Source organism: Urocitellus parryii, chromosome 1, assembly GCF_045843805.1.
Source record: "Urocitellus parryii isolate mUroPar1 chromosome 1, mUroPar1.hap1, whole genome shotgun sequence".
Lineage (NCBI taxonomy): Eukaryota > Metazoa > Chordata > Mammalia > Rodentia > Sciuridae > Urocitellus > Urocitellus parryii.
Genome location: NC_135531.1, coordinates 163,241,312 through 163,246,223, shown reverse-complemented (window position 1 = coordinate 163,246,223; position 4,912 = coordinate 163,241,312). Strand labels below are relative to the sequence as shown.

At 42.8% G+C, this 4,912-nt stretch overlaps 1 pseudogene; it reads right to left on the bottom strand.

Moving 5' to 3' along the window:
- Positions 1–691: 691 nt before the first annotated feature.
- Positions 692–1,637, bottom strand: LOC144256573 (olfactory receptor 2A12-like; annotated as a pseudogene).
- Between the last annotated feature and the right edge of the window lie 3,275 nt (positions 1,638–4,912).

Below are 4,912 nucleotides of genomic sequence, written 5' to 3'. Positions count from 1 at the left end.
TTCCACACTTGTTATTATATTGTAGCCAATTTATTTAAGTATATAAAAAGTAAATTAATGGAATTACTGTTATTATTTATTCAAGCGAGCTGTCTTCAATAGGGAACAAACTGAATAGAGAATTTCTTTTCATTTTAAAGTTAAGAGAAGCACATAGTTTTCTGAAGTTATTCAAAATGGGCAAAAATTTAGATAAATAAAAATTAACAGAATCTATGCTCCTTTAAGAATAATCATTAATAGCTTTAAATATATTTCCATCTCTTGATGTTGAAAACAATATGGATTTCTCTATTTTCATTGCCATTCTTTTGCTTCTGAAAGAGCTGAGACTCACCTTCACATTGAGACCCCACCAGGCAGCTGCTGTGGGGAACAGAAATGCACACCTCAGCGAGACCTGAGGCTTTGGAAGACAGAGAAGACGGAATCAAATGCTATGCAAGGGTGGAGTCTGAGGGAGGTTCACGGGTATGCCATCCGAACCAGCAGAGCGATGCTCCAAGACTCCAAGAAGACATGTGAACACCTACACGTGTCCATTTGTAGAGGAGAAATTGAGCTGGAAGCACTAGGGAAGGTTTGCAAAAATGCAGTGGTGATCTTCACCTACCAATCTGCCAGATTGGATTTCCATGATGGAATTTGGATGTGAGCATGCTGAGAAGGAAAGTGGGCATGTGGCTAACGTCTAAGGAGCGGCAGCCTGTGGCTTTCGCGCTGCACGGTATCTCCCTATCACCCTCCCCAGGGCTCCCTGCACCTCCTTGTTCCTCAGGCTGTAAATGAAAGGATTCAGCATGGGGTTGATGACTGCGTAGAACAGGCAGATGAGCTTGTCCCCCTCCGCCGAGTAAAGGGACTTGGGCCTCAGGTACCTGACCAGCCCCGTCCCGTAGTAAATGGTCACCACAGTCAGGTGGGAGGTGCAGGTGGAGAAGGCTCTTTTCCTGCCCTCTGAGGAGTCCACCCTCATCACAGCCAGCAGGATGCGAAGGTAGGAGAGCAGAATGAGGAGGAAGGGTACCATCACGGTTCCAGCGCCCCCTACCGCCATCATGGCTTCCTGCAGCGTCGTGTCTGTGCAGAAGGATGGGCAGCTCACAGAAAATGTAGTCCACCAGGTAGGGACCGCAGAGTGGGAGGATGAAGCAGGAGAGCGCCACCACCGAAGCGAAAAAACCCAGCGCCCAGGCGCCCAGCGCCAGGGCGACGCACGCGGGCCAGCTAAGGAGCAGCAGGTATCGCAGCGGGTGGCAGATGGCCACGTAGCGGTCCAGAGCCATCATTGCCAGAAGGAAGCACTCCGTGCACTCGAGGAACAGGGTGAGGTAGGTCTGAGCAAGGCAGAAGGCGTAGGAGATGACATTCCTGTTTGTGAAGAAGTTGAAGAGCATCTTGGGCACCACCAGCGTGCTGAAGAGGACGTTCAGCAAAGCCAGGTGACAAAGGAAGAAGTACATGGGCGACTGCAGAGAGACATCGAGGACCACTAAGGTGACAACCGCCGTGTTCCCAAAGCAGCAAGTCAGGTAGACCAGAGAGAGCAGGAGGAACAGGGGGAGCTCGGCCTGGGGGTGATTGGAGAAGCCCACAAGCACCAGCTCAGAGATGACGCTGGCGTTGTCCAGTCTCATGGCCGCCACTGATCAATGCCTGTGACAGGGAGGAGAAAGCAGCATCTGAGGAAGGAACCCTGGGGTCGAGCCAGTCCCCCTGCACTCGGCTCCACTGCCAAAGTCAGTGCGTTTTAAACAGAAGTGGCAACCGTTTGTGAAATCTCCTTGGACAGCAGAACACTCGAGCACAGCACTCTCACCCCGTGGCCTGCCTTCTGGCAAAGCGGAACTTTACTTGGGTATTTATTTTAATTACATATATGACGCAAGGCAGATCTTTAGGTTTCAAGCTGAGCACTTCAGCCACCTCTACTCACTATTTTCTTTTCTTTATTATTATTATTATTATTATTATTATTATTTTATTAGTTGTTCAAAACATTACAAAGCTCATGATATATCATCTTCCATACATTTGATTCAAGTGGGTTATGAACTCCCATTTTTTACCCCAAATACAAGTTGTAGAATCACATCGGTTACACATCCACATTTTTACATAATACCATATTAATGACTGTTGCATTTTGCTACCTTTCCTATCCCCTACTATCCCCCCTCCCCTTCCCTCTCATTTTCCCTCTCTACACCATCTGCTGTTGTTTAATTCTCTCCCTTGTTTTTTTCCCCTTTCCCCTCACTATTTTCCATGTATCCAGTGCACCCCTATATTTTGCCAATCAAATGTTTTAGGTTCAATAAAATAAGGTGACTTGTCCAACATCACACATTGAAAACTTGAAGGCTGAAAATAATTCCATTCTCCTCTAACTACAGTAAAATCAGAAATGACAGAATAGTTTTCCCTTATCATGACAAAAGGTTTGTTTTTTCTTCCTGATCCCTAAGGAAAATAAATTATCATCTCATATTTGTGGAACACTGCAGCTAATTGGTCTATTTCAACCATCTTAGTGTTAGTAAAAATAATATAGTTAATTATCTAAACAATGGAGCTTTTGAATTTCTAGGAATTTCTAGTCATGATCTCCGAGTACATAATACTGTCATTTCAAACCCAGGCCTCTTGATTACTCTAAGCAATGTGGGATTGGCTCTACCAAACTGTGTTTCCCAAATGTGCCCACATCTGCAGCAATACACTTCCTATAATCTTTAAGAAAATATGAATTTCATGTTCCTGTTTTTGCTGAAACAGAAGCTGTGGACTGGTCACATAAAGTGCCGATCATCTTCTAAGACACACATATGCCAATGTCCGATGTTGCTACCATGCAGCATAGCACCAAAGGGAAACAAACAGAGCTTCTGAGATATTTTTTTCCCTCCCAGTGCTGGGGATCAAAGCCATAACCTCATTCCTGCTAGACAAGTGGCAAGTACTCTACCACTGAGTACATTCCCAGTCCTGTTCCTGAGATTCTTTTTTTTTTTTTTTTTTTTTTTTTGTAATGTGGATTTTGAGACAGGGTCTCCCTAAGTTGCTTAGGACCTCACTAAGTTGCTGAGGCTGGCCTTGAACTTGTGATCCTCCTGCCTCAGCCTCCTGAATTGCTGAGATTACAAGTTTGTTTCACTCTGCCCTGCTCTGAGAATATTTTGAATTACAGCAGTGCAGAAATCATAAAACATGGAGCCCAAGATTCATATAAACTCAGACGTCACTCTTTTCTCCACTGAGTTCTATTTCTACTATTTTTCTCTTTGTCCTGCTTAAAATCCCCCCTTTTGTCGCTTCCCTGTTTGATTCTTTATGAAGGATATTTCTAGATTTTTCCATCTACTCTCTTCTCAGTGTTTTTCCATTTTGCACAGCCTGCATCAAACAATGAGCAGGACTACTTGACACCAAGCCACATGGTGGGGGAGGATAAAAGGGAAACAGAGGCCCAGATGAAGCCAGAGAGGGAGAGCTGGAACTGGAGGATGCCCACGGGGAGGAAGGAGCTTGGGGAGAGGAGTCTCCATACTTGCCTGCTTTTAGATGTTAGGCAACATGTTCATTCATGGTACTAGTACTTTGTAAATGAATTGTCCTGAAAAGGATCAGATTTTCAGATTTTCGCCTATTAAAGAGGTGGCATGAGGAGCACAGCTTTGTCAGCCACTGGGGCTCCTCACAGTTAAACTTAGCTAGAAATTGTCTCTTCTTCACAAGGTGCTTCTCAGCACTGTGGAACTCAGGTTGCAAAGAATGAGAGGACCATTGTAATAATCTGCAAAGCCCATTTCACATTCTTAGTCAAGCTTAGAAGCTATTCACATCCTCTTATTCCCTTCCTTACTCCCCCCCCCAAAAAAATTTATATTGCATTCACTGCAAGGAAATGAGAGTGAAGTGAGGGAAAGATGCTTTCTAGGCATTATAAATTGGAATAGAGACTTCAGTGAGTTAAGTGAAATATATTAACAGCCGAAGTTTTAGCTGAATCCCAAAGGGAACCAGTTAACTTCATGTAAAAAATAAAAACTAATTAATTATTGTGCCTCGTACTTTTGATGCAGACAGCTCATTAATGCAACTTTAATTTCCTACTGATGGTGCCAGGTGTTGACTCTGTTACTTCTCTGAGAGGAGTACCTTAATTTGGAATTTTAAATTCAAAAAATTTAAAACTAATATGTTAATGACATATTTTAAGACATACAAATTTTCTGAACAGAAATTTTGCAAAATCCTAGGTAAATTCAATTATGTTATAAATATAAGTAATACAATTAACAAAGAAATGTTATGTTACTTAAGTGTGGATAACTCTTTTGTGGTCAGATATAGGCCATTCTCCAAAGCAAGAATACTGGCAAGGGCTGGGATTGTGTGGCTCAGTGGGAGAGCACTTGCCTAGCATGTGTGAGGCACTGGGTTTGGTCCTCAGCACCACATAAAAATGAAATAAAGATACTGTGACCACCTATAACTAATATATAAGAACACTGGCAAGATAAAGCTCCTGGGTGGGCTTCCATAACAACCTTTAACAAACTTGAATCACAGGCAGAAAAAATGACTTAATTCCGTATAAATTGATAAAAATAACTGTTTTTTTTTTGTTGATACTATTGCCTGTTCCCTTTAAAAATTCAGTTTTTGAGCATCAAATTATCTCCAGACAAAATTAGAGGGAACAAGAGCAAATTTCCGATTGTATACAAGATGCTCATGAAACATATCTGAAGGGGCAAAGACACCTCACCTGTCCATGTGTTCATCACAACACATTACCATGCAGTGATAAGCACTATGACTTACAGCTGGGTAAAATAAAGAACAGCCAAAGTACCGGCCTTGATCAAAGTCAAGCAAAGACTTCGTAATGTTGCGACAGGTGAGA